Consider the following 22,412-nt stretch of genomic DNA (forward strand, 5'->3'; position numbering starts at 1 on the left):
AGGCTTCTCTCAAGATAGCATAAGTATTACGGTGGGTGAACAAATTACTGTCGAGCAATTGATAGAAAAGAGAATAATTATGAGATTATCTAGGCATGATCATATATATAGGCCTCACGTCCGTGAAAAGTAGACCGACTCCTGCCTGCATCTACTACTATTACTCCACACATCGACCGCTATCCAGCATGCATCTAGAGTATTAAGTTCATAAGAAAAGAGTAACGCATTAAGAAAGATGACATGATGTAGAGGGATAAACTCATGCAATATGATATAAACCCCATCTTTTTATCCTTGATGGCAACAATACAATACGTGCCTTGCAACCCTTTCTGTCACTGCGTAAGGACACCGCAAGATTGAACCCAAAGCTAAGCACTTCTCCCATGGCAAGAAAGATCAATCTAGTAGGCCAAACCAAACTGATAATTCGAAGAGACTTGCAAAGATAACTCAATCATACATAAAATAATTCAGAGAAGATTCAAATATTTCTCATAGATAAACTTGATCATAAACCCACAATTCATCGGATCTCAACAAACACACCGCAAAAAGAGTTTACATCGAATAGATCTCCACAAGAGAGGGGAGAACATGGTATTGAGATTCAAAAAGAGAGAAGAAGCCATCTAGCTAATAACTATGGACCCGAAGGTCTGTGGTAAACTACTCACAACTCATCGGAGGGGCTATGGTGTTGATGTAGGAGCCCTCCATGGTCGATTCCCCCTCCGACAGAGTGCCGGCGAAGGCTCCAAGATGGGATCTCGCGGATACGGAAGGTTACGGCGGTGGAAATTGTTTTTCGTCGGCTCCCTAGATGTTTTCGGGGTATGTGGGTATATATAGGAGGAAGAAGTAGGTCGGTGGATGTTCGAGGGGCCCAGGAGACAGGGGGCGTGCCAAGGAGGGGTGGGCGCGCCCTCCTATCTCCTGGCCGCCTCGATTGCTTCTTGACTTGCACTCCAAGTCCTGTGGATCACGTTCGTTCCAAAAATCACGCTCCCGAAGGTTTCATTCCGTTTGGACTCCGTTTGATATTCCTTTTCTTCGAAATACTGAAATAGGCAAAAAAACAGCAATACGGGCTGGGCCTCCGGTTAGTAGGTTAGTCCCAAAAATGATATAAATGTGTAAAATAAAGCCCATAAACATCCAAAAGGGGTAATATAATAGCATGGAACAATAAAAAATTATAGATACATTGGAGACGTATCAAGCATCCCCAAGCTTAATTCCTGCTCGTCCTCGAGTAGGTAAATGATAAAAATAGAATGTTTGATGTGGAATGCTACCTAGCATAATTCCCAATGTAATTTTTTATTGTGGCATGAATGTTCAGATCCAAATGATTCAAAATAAAAGTTTATATTGATAAAAGAAATAGTAACACTTCAAGCATACTAATCAAAGCAATCATGTCTTCTCAAATTAACATGGCTAAAGAAAGTTCATCCCTACAAAATCATATAGTTAGGCTATGCTTCATTTTCGTCACACAAAGATGTTCCCAAATTCTACACCCCCGATGACAGGCCAAGCAATTGTTTCGTACTTAAATAATCTCAAACTTTTCAAGCTTTCACGCAATACATGAGTGTGAGCCATGGATATAGCACTATGGGTGGAATAGAATATGATGATAGGGATTGTGTGGAGAAGACAAAAAGGAGAAAGTCTCACATTGGTGAGGATAATCAACGGGCTATGGAGATGCCCATCAATTGATGTCAACATGAGGAGTAGGGATTTCCATGCAACGAATGCACTAGAGCTATAAATTAATGCTCAACAAAAAGAAAACTAGTGGGTGTGCATCCAACTTGCTTGCTCAAGACCTAGGGCATTTGAGGAAGCCCATCGTAGGAATATACAAGCCAAGTTCTATAATGAAAAATTCCCACCAGTATATTAAAGTGACAACATATGAAACTCTCTATATGAAGAACATGGTGCTACTTTGAAGCACAAGATATGAGACTCACTATATGAAGAACATGGTGCTACTTTGGAGCACAAGATATGAGACTCACTATATGAAGAACATGGTGCTACTTTGAAGCACAAGTGTGGAAAAAGAGATAGTAACATTGCCCCTTTTTATTTATTTATTTTCTTTTTTTCTTTTTTTTCTTTTTTCTTTGGCCTTTCTTTTTTTTCTTTTGGACTTTCTTTTTTTTCTTTGGGACAATGCTCTAATAATGATGATCATCACACTTTTATTGATTACAACACATGAATTACAACTCGAAACTAGAACAAGATATGACTCTATATGAATGCCTCCGGCGGTGTACCGGGATGGTGCAATGAATCAAGAGTGACATGTATGAAAAATTATGCATGGTGGCTTTGCCACAAATACGATGTCAACTACATGATCATGCAATGGCAATATGACAAAAGTAATGTATGTCGTGATGATGAACGGAACGGTGGAAAGTTGCATGGCAATATATCTCGGAATGGCTATGGAAATGCCATAATAAGTAGGTGTGGTGGATGTTTTGAGGAAGATATAAGGAGGTTTATGTGTGATAGAGCGTATCGTATCACGGGGTTTGGATGCACCGGCGAAGTTTGCACCGACTCTCAAGGTGAGAAAGGGCAATGCACGGTACCGAAGAGGCTAGCAATGGTGAAAAGGTAAAAGTGCGTATAATCCATGGACTCAACATTAGTCAAAAGAACTCATATACTTATTGCAAAAATTTAGAAGTCATCAAAAACCAAGCACTACGCACATGCTCCTAGAGGGATAGATTGGTAGGAAAAGACCATCGCTCGTCCCCGACCGCCACTCATAAGGATGCACAATCCAAGTACACTTCATGTTTCAAATTTGTTACACAACTTTAACCATACATGCATGCTACGAGACTTGCTAACTTCAACACAAGCATTCTTTAAATTCATAATCACCCAACTAGCATGACTTTAATATCACTACCTCCATATCTCAAAAAAATTATCAAGTATCAAATTGATCATAGCATCCAATTCACTTCCTATGATAGTTTTTATTATACCCAACTTGGATGCCTACCATTCTAGGACCAATTTTATAACCATAGAAAATACCATGCTGTTCTAAAAGACTCTCAAAATAATATAAGTGAAGGATGAGATACTAGCAATTTCTACAAAATTAAGCCACCGCCATGCTCTAAAAGATATAAGGGAAGCACTAGAGCAAAAACTATCTAGCTCAAAAGATATAAGTGAAGCACATAGAGTATTCTAATAAATTCTAATCAAGTAGGCTTCTCCAAAAAGGTGTGTACAGCAAGGATGATTGGGGTAAACTAAAAAGCAAATACTAATATAATACACGACGCTCCAAGCAAAACACATGTCATGTGGCGAATAAAAATATAGCTCCAAGTAAAGTTACCAATGAACAAAGACGAAAGAGGGGATGCATTCCTGGGGCATCCCCAAGCTTAGGCTTTTGGCTATTCTTGAATATCTTGGGGTGCCATGGTCATCCCCAAGCTTAGGCTCTTGCCACTCCTTATTCCATAGTCCATCAAATCTTTACCCAAAACTTGAAAACTTCACAACACAAAACTCAACAGGAAATCTTATAAGCTCCGTTAGTGAAAGAAAACAAAACCACCACATAAGGTACTGTAATGAACTCATTCTTTATTTATATTGGTGTTAAACCTACTGTGTTCCAACTTCTCTATGGGTTATAAACTATTTTACTAGCCATAGATGCATCAAAATAAGCAAACAACACACGAAAAACTGAATCTGTCAAAAACAGAACAGTCTGTAGCAATCTGTAACTAACGCAAACTTCTGGAACTCTAAAATCCTACCAAAATAGGAAGTCCTGGAAAATTTGTCTATTGATCAGCATCAAAAAGAATCAACGCAAAAGCATGTTTTTGTGATTTAACAAAACGAATTTTGTGTGCGCAAAGTTTCTGTTTTTCTGCAGAATCAAATTTAACTATCACCATAGGTTATCCTATAGGTTCTACTTGGCACAAACACTAATTAAAACATATAAACACATATAAACAGAAGGTAGATGCAAAATTGATTACCAAAACAGAAACAAAAACAAAAAACACAAATAAAATTGGGTTGCCTCCCAACTAGCGCTATCGTTTAACGCCCCTAGCTAGGCATAAAAGCGAAGATAGATCTAAGTAGTGCCATGTTTGGCACTAAATTCATAAGTAGCCCGCATGATAGATTCATAAGGTAAGTTGACTTTCTTTCTTGGAAAGTGTTCCATGCCTTTCCTTAATGGAAATTGGAATATAATATTCCCTTTCTTCATATCAATAATCTCGCCAATCATTCTAAGGAAAGGTCTACCAAGAATAATAGGGCAAGAAAGATTGCAATCTATATCAAGAACGATAAAATCTACGAGCACCAAATTTCTATTTGCAACAGAGAACATCATTGATCCTTCCCATTAGCTTTTTAATGGTGGAATCCGCAAGGTGCAAATTTAAAGAGCAATCATCAAGATCATGGAAACCTAGAATATCACATAAAGTTTTCGGAATCGTGGAAACACTAGCACCCAAATCACACAAAGCGAAACACTCATGATCTTTAATTTTAATATTTATAGTAGGTTCCCACTCATCATTAAGTTTTCTAGGTATAGAAACTTCCAAATTAAGTTTTTCATTATAAGATTGCATCAAGGCATCAACGATATGTTTGGTAAAATCTATATTTTGACTATAAGCATGAGGAGAATTAACAACGGATTGAAACAAGGAAATACACCCTTCTAAAGAACAATTATCATAATCAAATTCCTTGAAATCCGAGATAGTGGGTTCAATGCTATTTAAAGTCATGACCTCTCCAATCCCACTTTTACCAAATTGAGCATCAAGATCTAAAAACTCCGAATTATTATGAAGCCTTCTAACTAAAGTTGACTCATATCCAGTCCCATTATTATCAAGATTCATATTGCAAAACAAAGATCTAATAGGGGACACATCAATAACTTTAAGATCTTCATCATTATTTTCATCTAACTTTTCTGGTTTGGCAGCCATCTTATTGACTAAGGTAACTTGCTTATCAGAAATTTGGGCTATAGCCTTCTCAAGCCGGGTAATTTGAGAGTTCACACCATAAAATTCTTTATTCATATCATCAAACTCCTTATTCATAAAGCCCAAAAAACCATTTTGTTCTTTAAGGTATTTTTTGAAGAAATTATTATGCTCAAATTGCAAAGTCATAAAGCTTCTAATATTTGATTCAATCTCTTCCAACCTTCTAAGAAGGAGGTCGGTACTCTTAGGCAACGCCATAAGGATAAACAGGCGCACAAGCAAACAGAAAAAGGCAAGCGAAAAAGAGCGGAGAAGATTGGGAAAGAGAGGGCAAATAAAACGGCAAGGGTGAAGTGGGGGAGAGGAAAACGAGAGGCAAATGGCAAATAATGTAAATGTGAGGGAGATGAGTTTGTGATGGGTACTTGGTATGTCTTGACTTGAGCGAAGACCTCCCCGGCAACGGCGCCAGAAATCCTTCTTGCTATGTCTTGAGCTTGCGTTGGTTTTCCTTGAAGAGGAAAGGGTGATGCAGCAAAGTAGCGAAATATTTCCCTCAGTTTTTGAGAACCAAGGTATCAATCTAGTAGGAGGCTCCTCAAAAGTCCCACGCACCTACACAAACAAACAAAGAACTCGCAACCAACGCAATAAAGGGGTTGTCAATTCTTCACGGCCACTTGCGAAAGTGAGATCTGATAGAGATAGTATGATAAGATAAATATATTTTTGGTATTTTATAATATAGATGCAAAAAGTAAAGATGCAAATAAAAGTAGATTGAAAGCTTATATGATAAAAGATAGACCTGGGGGGCATAGGTTTCACTAGAGGCTTCTCTCAAGATAGCATAAGTATAACGGTGGGTGAACAAATTACTATCGAGCAATTGATAGAAAAGTGAATAATTATGAGATTATCTAGGCATGATCATGTATATAGGCATCACGTCCGTGACAAGTAGACCGACTCCTGCCTGCATCTACTACTATTACTCCACACATCGACCGCTATCCAGCATGCATCTAGAGTATTAAGTTCATAAGAACAGAGTAACACATTAAGAAAGATGACATGATGTAGAGGGATAAACTCATGCAATATGATATAAACCCCATCTTTTTATCCTCGATGGCAACAATACAATACGTGCCTTGCAACCCTTTTTGTCACTGGGTAAGGACACCGCAAGATTGAACCCAAAGCTAAGCACTTCTCCCATGGCAAGAAAGATCAATCTAGCAGGCCAAAACAAACTTATAATTCGAAGAGACTTGCAAAGATAACTCAATCATACATAAAAGAATTCAGAAAAGATTCATATATCTCTCATAGATAAACTTGATCATAAACCCACAATTCATCGGATCTCGACAAACACACCGCAAAAAGAGTTTACATTGAATAGATCTCCACAAGAGAGGGGGATAACGTGGTATTGAGATTCAAAAAGAGAGAACAAGCCATCTAGCTAATAACTATGGACCCAAATGTCTATGGTAAACTACTCACAACTCATCGGAGGGGCTATGGTGTTGATGTAGAAGCCCTCCATGGTCGATTCCCCCTCCGACAGAGCGCCGACGAAGGCTCCAAGATGGGATCTCGCGGATACAGAAGGTTACGGCGGTGGAAATTGTTTTTCATTGGCTCCCTAGATGTTTCCGGGGTACGTGGGTATATATAGGAGGAAGAAGTAGGTCGGTTGACGCTCGAGGGGCCCAGGAGACAGGGGAGCGCCAAGGAGGGGTGGGCGCGCCCTCCTATCTCCTAGCCGCCTCGATTGCTTCTTGACTTGCACTCGAAGTCCTCTGGATCACGTTCGTTCCAAAAATCACGCTCCCGGAGGTTTCATTCCGTTTGGACTCCGTTTGATATTCCTTTTCTTCGAAATACTGAAATAGGCTAAAAACAGCAATACGGGCTCGGCCTCCGGTTAGTAGTTAGTCACAAAAATGATACAAATGTGTAAAATAAAGCCCATAAACATCCAAAAGGGGTAATATAATAGCATGGAACAATCAAAAATTATAGATACGTCGGAGACGTATCAAGCGACGAGACAATGCATCAGCAATAACATTTTCTTTACCCTTCTTGTGTTTAATGACATGAGGGGAAGTATCAATGAATTCAACCCATTTAGCATGTCTACAATTCAGTTTAGCTTGACTTTTAATATGTTTCAAAGATTCATGATCACAATGTATAACAACTTCTTTGGGCCATAAATAATGTTGCCATGTTTCTAAAGTCCGAACAAGAGCATATAATTTAGACTAGGCCCACTCTATTTTTCAGAAAAGTATGCAACAGGTTTGCCATCTTGTAATAACACACCTCCTAATCCAATTCCACTAGCATCACATTCAAGCTCAGATGTCTTATTAAAATCAGGAAGTTGGAGTAAAGGAGCATGTGTCAACTTATCTTTCAACACCGTGAAGGCTTCTTCCTGTGCGGTACCCGAAACAAAAGGCACATCCTTCTTTGTAAGCTCATTGAGAGGTGCAGCAATAGTGCTAAAATCTCTCACAAAACGCCTATAGAATCCAGCGAGGCCAAGAAAAATCCTCACTTGTGTGACCGTTTTGGGGTGCGGCCAACTCTCAATACCGTCAATCTTGGCTTTATCAACTTCAATTCCCTGTGGAGTAATAACATAGCCAAGAAAAGACACTCGGTTGGTGCAAAAGTTGCACTTCCCAAGGTTACCAAACAAACGTGCATCACGTAGAGCAATAAAAACAGGACGCAAATGTTACTCCAAAGATCTGCTATAAATCGATATGTCATCAAAGTAAACTACCACAAATCGTCCAATGAAAGCACGTAAAACTTTGTTCATTAATCTCATGAATGTACTAGGTGCATTAGTTAACCCAAAAGGCATGACTAACCACTCATATATTCCAAACTTAGTTTTAAATGTTGTTTTCCATTCATCCACCGATTTCATACGAATTTGATGGTATCCACTATGCAAATCAACTTTGGAGAATATTGTAGAGCCACTCAATTCATCAAGCATATCATCTAGCCAAGGAATAGGATGACGATAATGAATAGTAATATTATTAATGCCTCTACAATCAACACACATACGCGATGTACCATCCTTTTTTGGCACTAGAATAATAGGAACAACACAAGGACTAAGGGATTCGCGTATATAACCTTTGTCAAGAAGCTCCTGTACTTGACGCATAATCTCCTTCGTCTCCTCTGGATTGGTACGGTATGGCGCACGGTTTGGCAGTGAAGCACCGGGAATTAAGTCAATCTGATGCTCAATCCCTCGAATAGGCGGTAATCCCGGTGGCACGTCTTGTGGAAAGACGTCAGCGAACTCCTGCAAAATGTTAGTGACTGCAGGAGGCAAAGAGGAAGGCACGTCCTCGAATGAAAATAATGCCTCTTTGCACACAAAAGCATAGCAAACAGATTTGCTGAAATCTAGCTCATCAATATCAGATTTGGTGGCAAATAAACATGCACTTTTCAATTTAATTTCAGAAGCAACACTAGATGTTTTATTATTAGGCTTGATTTGTTGCTCAAATTCTTTCGCCACAGTCTGATTTTCACTCTTATTCTTCTCCTGTTTTGCTTTATTAGCTCTATTAATATCATCTTTCAAAATGGAATCAGGAGTCATAGGAAGCAAAGTAATACTTTTATCCTTATGAACAAGAGTATACTGATTGTTTCTACCATGGTGTACAGAATTTTTATCAAATTGCCATGGTCGACGGAGTAATGAGGAACATGCTTGCATAGGTACCACCACACAATCAACATAATCAGCATATGTAGAGATACTAAAATGCACACGAACAGTACGTGTTACCTTAACCTTGTTGCTGTTGTTGAACCATTGGATGTAGTAAGGATGTGGATGTGGTCTTGTGGTGAGAGATAGCTTCTCCAACATCTCCATGCTAGCCAAGTTGTTGCAACTCCCTCCATCTATGATGACGCGCACAGAACATTCCTTCACAACTCCCTTTGTATGGAACAAATTATGCCTCTGATTTTGCTCAGCTTGTGTGACCTGCACACTCAAAACACGTTGAGCAACTAAACATTCATACATGTGAGAGTCTTCAGGAGCCATGTATTGTGTCTCATGATCAGAATCATCTCCACCATGTTCTTCACGTGTAATAAGAGCCAAAGTATCCTCATCATAGTCACTAGCGGACTCATACTCACCATCCTCGGTAGCAATCATCACACGCTGAGATTTGCATTCTCTCGCATAATGACCTCTTCCCTTACAACAACGACAAATAATATAACTTGTGTGCCCTGTTGATGCCATGGAAGAAGAAGAGCTCTGTGCAGGCCCGGCAGTTGCGCTCTTGGCAGATAGTGGTGGTTGTGCCTGCTTTCTTGTATCACGGCTGGAGGTGGCACCTGATGGAGGCGCTGGTGTAGTGGAAGTAGAAGATGCACGCGGTGTCCATGATGAAGGTCGACCTGCAGAAAAGTTAGTTCGCGCCAATGCCTGTCGATCCTGCACTTCACGTTCAGCTTTACAAGCAAGGTGGAATAAACGAGTGATATTAGTATACTCCTTATACTCTAGAATGGTTTGAATCTCTCTATTTAACCCACCCATAAAACGTGCAAGCATAGCTTCATTCTCCTCAACAATACCACATCTAATCATGCAAGTTTGTATTTCCTGATAATATTCTTCTACACAATTTTTCCCTTGTCTTAAACGCTGCAATTTTTGAAGCAATTCACATTGATAAAATGGTGGAACCCAACGACTACGCATAGCAGTTTTCAAAGCAACCCAAGTAGCTAGAATAGGATATAATCTACAATTTTCAGACCACCATACACATGCAAAACTAGTGAAAGCACAAACAGCAGCAGCAACCCGTCTCTCCTCGGGATATTGTAAACATATAAAACGTTGTTCCGTTTCTAACTCCCATGTAAGATATATATCAGGAACATGTCTACCCTCAAATGGTGGAATATTCAATTTCAGTTTAGGAATATGGTCATTATCTCGTACCTGAGGTGGTGGTACAGGCCTACCGTTGCGAATATATACCTGAGGTTGACCTGCTGGTGGTGGTGGTGGTGGCTGCACGTAGTTCTGATTTTGATCAACCTCATCCTCATAATCGCCCGTGTAATCGTCATCCTCCTCGGCACCAGCAGCCGCAATAGCAGGAGCCAAAGAAGCATCAACAGTAGGTGCAGCGGCACCAGAATTTTACCAAGCTCAATTGGAACACGCTGTGCTCGTCCCAGTTGATTTGGAAGGCGGCGTTGGAGATGTTGTTGTTGTTGTTGTAAAGGTGCAACAGGTGCAGCCTGTGGTGGTTGGGGAAGACGCTTGAGCAATTCATTAAACTTGTTATCCAGATTTGTCTCGAATGACTTCTCCAACGCATCTATCTTCTCCATAGCCTCTTAAAATCTGTTTAGCACATCTCCCACCTGGCCACTCATCATTTGCTGACATTTATCATGCAACTCCTTGTTCGTCATGTTCTCCCAGTCAATCTTGTCGGCTTGTGGTCCTGTCATGGTTAGCAGCAATAGAAACACACAAGAATATGATCCTACAGACTACAAGAAAGTGGCAGGATGTCACAAACCCGTCAAGCGAATCTCAAATTCTTACCAGTTCTTACCCAGCAGCAGGTGGTGATTGGCAACCGTTGTAGTCAAAACTCTCAAAGCTTGGATAGAGCGATTACCAGGGAGAGTCAAACGCACGACGTAGATGTATGTGGAGCTGGGAAGGCTTATAATATGGTAGCAAAAAGGGTCAGCAATAATCAATTCAGAGATGCAAAGTTGAATAAACGCTCAACGACGGTACTGTGCTGGTCCTAGGCTAGCCCGTGTTAGAGACGCGAGCCTAGAACACTAACAAAATCACGGCGCTGCACGTAAACAAGGGAGGGGGACACTCTGAATTTTTTTCTCTTTTTTTCACTTTTTTCCTCTTTTTTTTTGCTCCGCAACAATTTTTTTTGAAAAAGTCTACAAATGGTCTAGAAACTGCCTAGCCAGAACTTATTTTTTTGAAACTGGAACTATTTGTCTATTGCAGGTAACATGAAAGTTCGGGAGTCCTTCTCTATCACGACTCAGAGTATGGCGTGATCTGGAAGTCGAAAACAAAGCACCAAATACTGGACTCGGACTAACAATGGTATTGGTGTCCTCATCAGTTTCTAACTCCCAAGTAAGATATACCTCAGGAATGTATCTACCCTCAAGCGGTGGAATATTCAGTTTGAGTTTTGGAATATGGTCATAATCTCGTACCTGAGGTGGTAGTGCAGGCCTACCATTGCGATTATATGCCTGTGGACGACCTGGTGCTGGTGGTTGAACGTCGTTCTGATTTTGATCAACCTCATCCTCGTAATCGCCCGCATAATCGTCATCCTCCTCGGCACCAGCAGCAGTAGCAGGAGCCAAAGAAGTAACAACAGTAGGTACAGCAGCACCAGAAGTTTGGCCATCCTCAAGAGGAACACGCTTCGCTCGTCCAAACTGTTTCGGAAGGGGGCATTGTTGTTGTCATTGCAGAGGTGCGATAGGTGCAGCTGGTGGTGGTTGGGGAAGACGCTTGAGCAATTCATTAAACTTGTTATCGAGCTTTGTCTCAAACGACTTCTCCATGGCATCTATCTTCTCCATAGCCTCTTCAAATCTATTTAGCACAGCTCCCACCTGGCCACTCATCATTTGCTGAAGTTTATCATGCAACTCCTTGTTCGTCATGTTCTCCCAGTCAATCTCGTCGGCTTGTGGTCCTGCCATGTCTAGCAGCAAGAGAAACACACAAGAATATGATCCTACAGACTACTAGAAAGTGGCCGGATGTCACAAATCCGAGCGAATCTCAAATTCTTACCGGTTCTTACCCAGCAGCAGGTGGTGATCGGCAACCGTTGTAGTCAAAACTCTCAAAGCTTGGACAGAGCGATTACCAGGTGGTATGAAACGCACGATGTAGATGTATGTGGAGCTGGGAAGGCTTATAATATGGTAGCAGAAAGGATCAGCAATAATCAATTCAGAGATGCAAAGTTGAATAAACGCTCAACGATGGTACTGTGCTGGTCCTAGAACACTAACAAAATCACGGCGCTGCACAGAAACAAGGGAAAAACACACTCTGGTTTATTTATTTTTGATCCTTTTTTGCACTCTTTTTTTTGCGCTCCTCTTTTTTTTGCCGAAAATCACTATAATGGCGAGTGTCTCAAAACTCTTCCCGGGTCAAGATAACAATATAAACACAAAATTTTCGCGAACAATTTTTTTTCGACTGCCCAGACCCAAAAAACTAGAAACGGCTCAAAAAAAACTTTCTATAATGGCGACTATCTCAATACGGTTGGAAACACCTAAAAATAGGATAGCCAGATTTTTTTTGTCAAGTGCGTTTTTGGAAAACTTTGGGCCTAAACGGAGGGTTGTTTCCGGATTTTTTTTGAAACCAACCTCTTATACGGACGGCAAAAGATTGCTGGAATCCGAAACCTACTCAGACAAGGAAACACAAATCTGGAAACAGATGGATCTCGAAAGTAAACCTAATATGAGATGGACTCGGAGTGGTGGTGGTATATGGATACGGATCAGTGGTGGTACATGGACTCGGATCGGTGGGGGTATATAGACGTGGGTCGATGGTGGTATATGTACTCAGATCGGTGTTGGTATATGGACTCGGAGCGGTGGCGGATAAGCGGTGATGGTAGATGGCAGGGGCAATGTATCTGGTGTGGTCGTGGTATATGGCAGCGGATGATGAATCTGGTGTGGCGGCGGTGTGAATACCTGTGAACAAAACTCGACACTCTAAAAGACTAGACGCTAAGACCAACTACTAGACACGACGATGCAACCGAAAATTCAACAAAGCAAAATACTGAAAAGACTATGCAATGGCTCAGACTGGTTCGCATATGATGAACTAGCCCTAATTTTTTGTGGCTTTTTCAAGGACTGTAGGTATGATAACAGACCCGATCTAAACTACAAAAAACTGTAAAAACTCACTGAGCAACTTGGAAATTTGATACCACTTGATAGAGGCAAAGGTGTCCCGATGTTTTGATGAGAAGGTGGCTATCATTTTCTGTGGGAGTCGACCTTGACGATCCGACTACGAACATGCAAGACGTCGCGCCTTAGCAATCGCTAAACCAACTTCCAAGGGGTTATTGACCATGCCGGAGCAAGATCAACCTGACCACGAGGGTTTGTTTTCCTGCGATCAAACGAAGAAAAAGCAAGAAACTGATTTTGCAATCTGGATATTGCGAATATAAGAGGAAAGCTTTATTAATGAAGGTGGGGTTCTGTGACGCCTTTGTCTGATCGTTTAACACAAACGAAGTATGCGAAGTTGCAGCTATGGCGAACTTTTAATCTAAACAAAACCCAAAGTCTAAACGACGCCCTAAGGGTTGTATATATGGTGGAAGAGGGGGGGAATTTGTGGCCCTTGGGGAAGGGGTCCAAAACAAACCTTATCTCTTGTTTCCCCACACATACGGACTCTAAAAACAGCCTATACTCAAGTATTTCGAAATTACATGGACCTGGCCCAATAATAAGGTGACGCGGCACCTAGAATAGCCTCTGGATGGAAGTTACGAAGTAGCATCTTGTATATTCCGTCCAAGGTTTCATGCACTCATTAAGGTGGCTTCAACGTCCTGAAATCATCACTTGTAACTTTGTTCTTTCTGCCTTGTGCATGCCATTATCTCCATGCTTGTTCTTGCTCCAATGTTCATCCTTCTCCAAGCTAGGCCCTTAATTTTTCAGAAAAACAAATGTATCCAATTTAGGCAGCATCATATTCTCATGAACATTAGAATCATTACCAAGAAATGGAAGTACATGGTAATTTAATTGGCGTGGGCGAGCTCTAGTAATTGGTATAGTATGTATAGCAGCAGGGGTTGTGGGTGTAACAATGGTATTGATGTCCTCATCATGCAACACCTATAATAGCCTCTGGACAAAATTTATAAAGTGGCATCTTGTATATTTCGTCCAAGACTTCATGCACTCATTACGGTGGTTTCAAAGTCCCGAAATCATCACTTGAAACTCCGTTCTTGTTTCCCTTGCGCATGCCATCATCTCCATGCTTGTTCTTGCTCCAATGTTCATCCTTCTCATAGCTAGGCCCTTCATTTGTAAGCAAAACAAATGTATCCAATTTAGGTAGCATCATATTCTCATGAACATTAGAATCATTACCAAGAAACGAAAATACCTGGTAATTCAATTGGCGTGCGCGAGCTCTAGTAATTGGTCCAGTATGTATAGTAGCAAGGGCTATGGGTGTAACAACGGTATTGATGTCCTCATCATGTAGGGATAACAGTCATGTTATTTTGAGAAGACACGATTGCTTTATTAGTATACTTGAAGTATTATTGTTTTTATGTAAATATTAAACTTTTTTTGAATCTTATGGATTTGTATATTCTTGCCACAATAAAGAAAATTGCATTGATAAATATGTTAGGTAGCATTCCACATCAAAAATTCTGTTTTTATCATTTACCTACTCGAGGACGAGGAGAAATTAAGCTTGGGGATGCTTGATACGTCTCCAACATATCTATAATTTTTTATTGTTCCATGCTATTTATATTATCTATTGTGGATGTTTTATACGCATTAATATGCTGTTTTATATTATTTTTTGGGACTAACATATTAACCTAGAGCCTAGTGCCAGTTTCTGTTTTTCCTTGTTTTTGACTTTTACAGAAAAGGAATATCAAACAGAGTCCAAATGGAATAATACTTTACGATGATTTTTCTTGGACTAGAAGAAACCCATGAGACTTGGAGAGGAGGCTAGAAGACCTATGAGGCAGCCACAAGCCATGGGGAAACACCCCAGGGGCGTCACCCCTGGCTTTTGGGCCCCTCGTAGACCCTCCAGCCCTAATCTTCGCACTATAAATCCTCAAATATTCTCCCTATAGCAGAGGGCGTACATAAAATACTTTTCCACCGCCGCAAGCCTCTGTTCCTGTGAGATTCCATCTTAGGGCCTTTTCAGCACTCCACCGGAGGGGGATTCGATCACAGAGGGCCTCTACATCAACCTTGTTGCCCTTCCGATGAAGCATGAGTAGTTTACCACAGACCTAAGGGTCCATAGCTAGTAGCTAGATGACTTCTTCTCTCTCTTTGATCTTTAATACAATGTTCTCCTCGATGTCCTTGGAGTTCTATTCGACATAATCTTCTTTTGCGGTGCATTTTTTTAGATCAGATGAATCATGGATTTATGATCAGATTATCTATGAATATTATTTGAGTCTTTTCTGAACTCTTTTATGCATGATTAAACTATCTTTGTATTTCTCTTTTAACTATTGGTTTGGTTTGGAACTAGATTGGTTTTTCTTGCAATGGGAGAGGTGCTTAGTTTTGGGTTCAATCTTGCGGTGTCCTCACACAGTGACAGAAGGGGTAGCGAGGCACGTATTTCATTGTTGTTATCAAAGATAAAAAGTTGGGGTTTATATCATATTGCTTGAGTTTATCCCTCTACACCATGTCATCTTGCTTAAGGCGTTACTCCGTTCTTATGAACTTAATAATCTAGATGCATGCTGGATATCGGTCGGTGTGTGGAGTAATAGTAGTAGATGCAGGCAGGAGTCGGTCTACTTGCCACAGACGTGATGCCTATATTCGTGATCATTGGCTTAGATATCGTCATAATTATGTGCTTTTCTATCAATTGCTCAACAATAATTTGTTTACCCACTGTATGTTTTCTTCAAGAGAGAAGCCTCTAGTGAAACCTATGCCCCGGGGTGTATTTTCCATCATAATTTTTAGATCTATAAACCAAAAAAACCAAAAATACCTTGCTGCAATTTATTTATATTTATTTTAGTTTGCTCTTCTATTTATGTTTTATACATATGTCTATTAGATCTAACTCTTGTTCGTGACCGTGAAGGGATTGAAAACCCTCTTCTCGCGTTGTGTGCAAGTGTTTGTTAGTTTGTGCAGGTGCATATATTGGAGACTTGCTTGTGCCTCCTACTGGATTGATACCTTGGTTCTTAACTGAGGGAAATACTTATCTCTACTTTGCTGCATCATCCTTCCTCTTCAAGGGAAAAATCAACGCAAGCTCAAGAAGTAGCAGGAGTCAAGTGAGGTCACTTGATCATAGGTCATACTCATCGTTAAGCTCAAAATGGGATTGCCATTTTTTATTTAAGCATTTTGATGTATTCACATCTTGTTGAGTTGCTTTAGCTCATGTCTTGGAGTAAAGCTTGTCTAAGATGGAATGACATACCTTGGGTTGTGGTGTTGGTCTTGATCATGTAGTTGAACTTATATTGGATGCTCAAGGTTGATGTAGTCCATCAAGAGTTGGGAGCACCACTAGAAGTTGAAGTTCATCTTTCTACATGGGTTTGTCTTGCAAGGAATAGCACTTGTGTATCAAAATTAACAGTCATGAAATTTTACATATTGAAATAGTCAAAGGATATGTTAGATGAGTTCATGCTTCCTTGAAATCAACAACCAACTCATAGAAACTTGGTGATATAGAAATTGCTCAAGATGTGAGTGACTTGCAATTTCCTACATTGTGGCTCATCCAAGTACCTATATGGGTTAGATAACATGCAAGGATATATATATATATATACTAGCAAAAAAGCCCGTGCGTTGCAACGGGAGAAAAATAATAACATCACAACCCATCACTGCACACACAATCTGCTTCATCCACTTGAACACGGTAACCAATCCGTCTCGTAGTTATCCTTCTTCCCGCCGTTGTTGACATTCACCTAGTCGCGACGTGTCTGAACGTGGTCAATCTCAAGGCCATGAACTCACCCACCACACTGTCATTGAACCACACCAGCACAAGAGAACATTTTTTATAACTTTAAAACCTAATCTTGTCGAGCTAGACCGTGAGGGCTGCCTTCCACGAATTGCTTCCTAATGTTCGTGATTGTTACATACTGAAATTTTTCTCACAACCAATATTTGTTAATTTGGTAAAATTTGTATAATATCAACCTTCAAATTTGGAGTATAGTAAATGAAAAAAAGATGAAACATAATTGTTTGCAACAGTAATCTAAATTGTTAACAAATCACCTAATGATATACACATTTCCATCTATAAATCTTCAATACATATTACTACAAAAAAGATCATCTGCCCATTACGAACAAACTGAGATTTATCAGGAAACCACTTAGGAGTGTAGTACAATTTGTTCACATTGACAACATACTCTCCGATTTGCTCTTGAGAATTAAGAACGATACCAATACAAAACTTATTTTTTACATCCACATGAAGCCAATGGTAGTGATACAAATAAAAAAGCGGCTAATCAATCGGCGTAACTACCGCTCGCCAAAGTACGACTCGCACGCGAAGCAGCCTCACCTTTCTTGGATATGGCATCAAGTTCATGATCGATTCCTACGAACTTCACGACAAACCCCAAAATTGCATAGATGTTTCTTTCGTGAAATAAACGATAGATGCAATCATGAGAAGATCGTTACTAAATGAACAGATAAATAAAGAAGATTTTAAGCCTGTGCATTGCAATGGGATAAAATGGTGGGATGCAGAACCAGCTCTATCATAGGGTTGAGTGTTCGGGGTGCAGAAGCAGCTCCGCCTAGGGTTGAATGTTCTTAGGGGAGGGCAGTAGCAGCAGATCATTTGAGCTAGTTGAGACCAGTGCATGTGTGTTTTTACATTTTCTTGATAGTATATTTGTATTTTCAATAGTAACTTATTTGTATTTCTGGTGCAAGCAATAAATAAGCAGTTGCAAGCACACCAAATACATACATTAATCCACTACTCAATACATACTGGATCACAATGCTAAAGTCTGTTTCTACTTACAGAGTTTACATCTTTTTTAGATGATACAAAGCACAACACGTGCTCTCAGGCGAGAGCATAGAGCATTAGTATTGGTGTTCATATGACACAATTACACGACAAGGCAACGGACTTAAGCATTAGTAGTGGTGTGCATATGACACAATCACAAAATGTAGTACTGCAAGCCAGCGCCCGTGTATGTTTACTGATAGAATGGCAAACATATGCATCTCCGTCGGGCATTTGTGCTAGTAATGAGAGAAAAAGGGAAACTGAATTAGCGTACTATTAACATTTAAGCACTGAAAATAAGAGGGAAAACAGATGCGTGTGTAAAAAAAGAGGGAAAACTGAGACACCAGTAGCCACCTCATTGATGACGCTAATTATACCTGAGAAACCATTTATCCATCACATCTCCAGAATCTGCAGAGGACCCTCGTCAGGAGCAAGGGAATCAAGCTCATCGAAGAAAATTACTCATGGGCGTGCTGATCTAGCCTGAAATGGACAGTGAAAACTGAAAACCCAAGTATATGTGCATATTTCATGGCAATTACAAACATGGCTTGTGCAGATGGATATACCTTCTCAAAGATGTCCCTGATATTCCTCTCTGACTCTCCAACATACATGTTTATCAGTTCTGGACCTTTTACGCTAAGAAAGTTTAATGAGCACTCAGTTGCTACTGCTTTTGCAAGTAATGTCTGAAAATTCTAAAGAAAACATCCTAGTAAAGTAATTTAATGAGGAAACATTGGTTCAGCAAGAAGGAAAGAGCACAAAGAGCTGTGAAAATTCACATCAAAGTAATTTGATCTCACAAGAGAAGTTGAACAAGCTAGCTAAGCATAGTGGCAAGCTCATGAATGTATCGCCCCATCTGCCTGCATGAGATGGGCTGCAGAAAATGCATTGATTGTATCATGGGATTGGGGCTACATCAACATACTGAAGATGTATAGATAACTGAAAATATATATCAACCTATCATGAGTGTGAGAGAAGTGAAAAACAAGGAATTGGTGGTAAAAATCACCACCGTTATAATTGTCATTTATGATCTTACTGAAAAAAGTACCAGGGTGAGCAATCAAAAAGAAAAATCATGCATACTAATAGGAAAATTGCAGAGCCATCATTAAACCTATATTTTTACGAATGTGAATAAAAATGGGAAGAACATTACCAATATTTTTTGCTGAAATTAATGAATGGATTGTCCCAATTTAACTTGGAGGATGAAACTTTCCAAGTTTGGATGCCCCAAAATTGTACAGAAACTAAATCAATAAAATGGTCGTGCTAAAAGACATCATCTTTGAGAACTCCTTTATTCAAGGCAGCCTACTGGGTGTGCTTGAATTGGACCAGGTGATGGGCAGCAGCAACGTTTGCAGCCCATAATTGCTCACCTCATGGTTACTCACCTCCATGCAAGAACCAAGAACCAACACTTCTGTACATACTAATTACTCGGTACATATCCTATAACAAGTTAATGTTATGTCATTATAAAACTTGATAGAGTCTAGTAATACTTGGATGGAAAAATAAATGCTCTGCAAGCATACAGCTGAAGCAGAATACCTTATCAGACATGACTCTCTTTCTATTTCGCAGGTAAGTTGTGACAGCAATACAGTAGCCAAAAGTCAAACCCAATTAAGGTAATAATAAGTATGCTCCCCTTAGAAATATAACCTAAGCTCCTAAAGAAAAAGAAGAAACAATGGTCAGTCTCATGCAAGAAATTCTGAAGAAAAAGATGAGACATACTTTCTCGACCTTTGGAAACAAAGATGCAGAAAAAGGAGGGACATACAAAACTTATACATGTGGAAGTGCCATCAGATAGCTAGCTGGATCCCCTACTCGTCAGATCCAGTGTAGTGCAACGATGTCATTTGGGGGAGTATATCCGATGTTTAATCAACAACTGACACTGAGCTTAAATTGGTTGAGCAGGAGTGTTTGCACTGCAGCCTTGTTTTCAATCTCTACTCATACTACCATTCCCCTTCCAAAACTAACCATCCTATCAACAATACTGCCAATGTTGCAATCCTTTTTATCCGAGCCAACTGCAGTTGAACCTTGGGCAGAGTCATGTGTGTGGCCGCCCTAATTGAGCATCAAAGCTGAGTCCAGCATCTGTCTGGTGCCACAGCCGCCTCCTTCTCAGCACCGTAGCGGCTGTGCCTCAGGTACCATCCCTTGTTGCGTCCGGCCATGATGATGGGCCTCTCGCTCTGTCCGTCACATGGCCGTTGCCGAACACAGCAGCACCATTGGGAGGTTCAACACACTGGGAGGATTCTAACAACCGCACGATCCAACCTTCTCAGCTCCATGCCCTTCGCTCATCAAATTCAATAGACCTACGCGATCTGAAGACGACGGTGTCCTCTAGTGCAGCTGCTCTTGAGTCCGACTGCGTCGTCCTTCTCAAGGCCTTCGACTGGCGTCCGTGGATTTTCCGTCATCTCCACTGTCCCTGACCTCTACCTCCCAGACCTCATCGGTGCCGTTGGGGCGGCGGCACTTGCCCGCGACTGGGGCTTCTTCCACCTCGTCTTGGGGATGTGGAGCTCCAGCGGCGACTGTTGAGCCTGCCAGGTCGACGACGGCGGTCACCTCCAGCGGCACCAGATCAGCGCGTCTCGGGATGGCGGCGCCTTGAGGAGAGAGAGTGGCATGGCACCACGTCGCCTGCAGCCGCCGCTCAGGAGGGGAGGATCGAGCGAATTGAGACGGACGAAAAAAATTGGGTGGAGGAGAAGGGGGCAAGAGCAGAGGAGGGAAGGGGAGGAGAAGAGGGGCGGATCGAACCCTAGCTCGCAGCACCGGATTGAGCGTCGCCGGATCGGTCGCCTCCTGGGATCGGGAGGTGAGGAGAGCCCGTGCTTCTGTGTGCTTGAGGACTACGGGTTGGATATTGGATACTACAGGGGGAGTTTTGGAAAACAGCCTAAATGAAACGTTTTTATCACTTACTATTAAGAAAGGACTGCGGGTTCAATAAAGAAAAAACAAAAGGACTTTTTTGCAAAAAGCCTGTGACGGTGAACCCGAAGACCTAATCCGTGCTTTATTATTAGGGAGAGATATAGGACAACACTATTCTAATCCCAGGATTAGAATAACTATTTGGATCACCATCACCCTATATAGGCCCGATTAGGTGTTCCTGAACTAAAAAAAAGGACCCGACCCAACCGGCTCCTTCGCAACCCCCGACCCACCCGCTGCCCACCTCCTACCCCACGACCTTCTCCTGATCCCGTCGTCTCCCCCACCTTCTCCCGATCCCGCCGCCATCCCCGCCTCCGCCCACACCTTCCTCCGCTGCGCCGCCATTCCCGCCTTCTCCAGGCTCGCCTCTGCCCACGCCTCCCTCTAACGCGCCGCCGTCCCCGCCTCCTCCCATCTCATCTCCATCCTTGCCTCCTTTCGCCGCCGCACTAAGGTTCCCCAGGCCCCTCCACCCGCTGTCGCCACCCCTCCTTTCCCTCCCAGCGCGCTGCCGCCGGCCCTCACCTCCTCCCCCTTCCAGCAGACCATCGGCAGCCCGCACCCTTCCCCTTCCCAGCATCCTCCGATGATGCGCCGGCCCTCCCCATCCCGAACCCCGCCTCCTACGCTGCGCCGCCACTCAACCACACCTCGAGCCCCACCTCCGCCACCGCGCCACCATATCCCTGCCACCGTCAAAACTTGATGGTCGTTCGAGCTTCACCATGGTGGCGACCTTCCCGCAAGCTTCTGGCAAAAAAGCACCAGTGCCATTCACCTGCGGCACCTCCGCCGCGGGCCGTCAACCTCACGCCATCGCTGCCCAATCCTCGCTTGTTGTTGTCCCGGCTGCGGCGGCGCCCTCCTTCCCCCCGGCCCATCCACCCCCTTGGTCGCTGACGCGGATCTGACGCATGTGTCCTCCCTGGATCCAGCTTCATCCGAGGTGTGCGTGAGGGCATGTCGCGGTAGCGCCCTCTGAAGGTCGCGGTCAATGCCTTGGGGGTAGGTCGTGAGCACTCCGTCCGTCCAATCTGACTACAGTCCAATCTGACTCCAAGTTGAAGTTTGATGCATATTGTATGCGATTGTTGTACATTATATCCTACTACACATGCATAACACTTCCTGTCCGATTGCACGTGATTGTGCAATCCAAGGTTGACTCCAGGTTGAAGATTTTAGTAATTCAAAAAAAATTATATAGTCTCGTGCTGGGAGAGGAGTGGAGTCTCCAAAAAAAAGAGCAAGTGCAGATAAAAAATGGACATGTTCCTAAGGTGTTGGTGGTTATGTCAAAAAACGAAATAAACTATTTCAGTGTTTCCTTTTATCTCAAACCAATTAACTTCTGTAATTTCTATAAACATGCATGCCGTGCAAAACCATTGCATTAGAAAGTATGAAGCCGAAAA

The 22,412-nt window shown here is 41.8% G+C and overlaps 1 long non-coding RNA gene across 1 annotated transcript; it reads right to left on the reverse strand.

Moving 5' to 3' along the window:
- Window positions 1–17,935: 17,935 nt before the first annotated feature.
- On the reverse strand, window positions 17,936–20,537 carry LOC119341218. The gene is made up of 5 exons (XR_005164984.1): window positions 19,808–20,537; window positions 19,573–19,694; window positions 18,567–19,470; window positions 18,372–18,480; window positions 17,936–18,227 (listed from the first exon to the last, which is right to left on the reverse strand). It is a non-coding gene; the product is annotated as an uncharacterized LOC119341218 (long non-coding RNA).
- Between the last annotated feature and the right edge of the window lie 1,875 nt (window positions 20,538–22,412).

Source organism: Triticum dicoccoides, chromosome 7B, assembly GCF_002162155.2.
Source record: "Triticum dicoccoides isolate Atlit2015 ecotype Zavitan chromosome 7B, WEW_v2.0, whole genome shotgun sequence".
Classification (NCBI taxonomy): domain Eukaryota; kingdom Viridiplantae; phylum Streptophyta; class Magnoliopsida; order Poales; family Poaceae; genus Triticum; species Triticum dicoccoides.